Here is a 1,285-nt window from a genome sequence, read left to right on the forward strand (position 1 = left end):
AATTGAGGAAAAATCAATATCCTACCAGTGTTAGAAGTAGATCTCGTAATTTTGTTACGCATTTGCCTGGACCAAAAAATCAAGCTCTTATAAAAAAGACAGAAACAGAAATTCTGAATTTGTTCTTGGATGAAAACACAATAAGCGTTATCGCAACATGCACTAATATATTACATCAGTTAAGTTCATGGTAACTTCTCTAGGGAAAGGGATGCTACTGAAACAGATGAGATAGAGATCAGAGCTTTCATTGATTTGTTAAATCTATGTGGATCTTTGAGATGTTCTAGGAAGAGTATATTGAAATTATGGGATAACTGAAAGGGAAACGGACTTGAATCATGTTATTTATGCATAAGCGAAAACCGACTCAGGTTTCTGTTGAGATATATGAGGTTTGATAATATCCATGATAAAGGTGTTCGCAGAGAGACTGACAAGTTGGCTGCTGTCAGAACTATCAGAGAGGTACTTGAACTATTCACGAACAATTGACAAAAATATTTTTCACCTACTGAATATCTTACTTTTGACGAACAGCTTTTGGCATTTAGAGGGAACTGCCCGTTCAGGCAATATATTCCTAGTAAACCAGCAAAGTATGGGTTGATGTAAAAACAGCTTACACTTTGAATTTAGAACCGTACGTCGGTAAGCAACAAGAGGGACCATGTAATGCCAGTAATCCAGCTGAAGATATTGTTCTTCGAATGGTCAAACTGTTTCAAAAGTTAGAATATATTATACTGTGTACAAATATTAAATGTATTTTACTTAGACTTAATAAAAAAATCATAAAACCAGTCGCCAAGACCTTTCAAAGTATACAAATAGACTGCTTGCTTTGTGGATGACACCAGTCGTCCACACGAGTGACGATGTCACGAATTTTCGAGCGAGTAACGGAGGTTTAACTAAATATACACTGAAACTTTGGAAGGTAGGAGGCGAGGTACTGGCAGAAGTAAAGCTGTGAGTACCGGGCGTGAGTCGTGCTTCGGTAGCTCAGTTGGTAGAGCACTTGCCCGCGAAAGGCAAAGGTCCCGAGTTCGAGTCTCGGTCGGGCGCACAGTTTTAATCTGCCAGGAAGTTTCATATCAGCGCACACTCCGCTGCAGAGTGAAAATCTCATTCTGGTAAATATAAACTTTTATTGTTGCAAAACAAAAATTGCCCTCGGAAATGCTCAGCGATTGTTCTCCACGAAACGCATTTTTTTTTTTTTTTTTTTTTTTTGTAAGACGAGGGAATAGTATCAAGAACCATATCTACAAAATATCGATTT

At 37.9% G+C, this 1,285-nt stretch overlaps 1 non-coding gene across 1 annotated transcript; it reads left to right on the forward strand.

The window, feature by feature from the left end:
- Positions 1-994: 994 nt before the first annotated feature.
- Trnas-cga (transfer RNA serine (anticodon CGA)) lies at positions 995-1,069 on the forward strand. The gene has a single exon. It is a non-coding gene; the product is annotated as a tRNA-Ser (tRNA).
- Positions 1,070-1,285: the final 216 nt, after the last annotated feature.

Source organism: Schistocerca nitens, chromosome 4, assembly GCF_023898315.1.
Source record: "Schistocerca nitens isolate TAMUIC-IGC-003100 chromosome 4, iqSchNite1.1, whole genome shotgun sequence".
NCBI lineage: Eukaryota > Metazoa > Arthropoda > Insecta > Orthoptera > Acrididae > Schistocerca > Schistocerca nitens.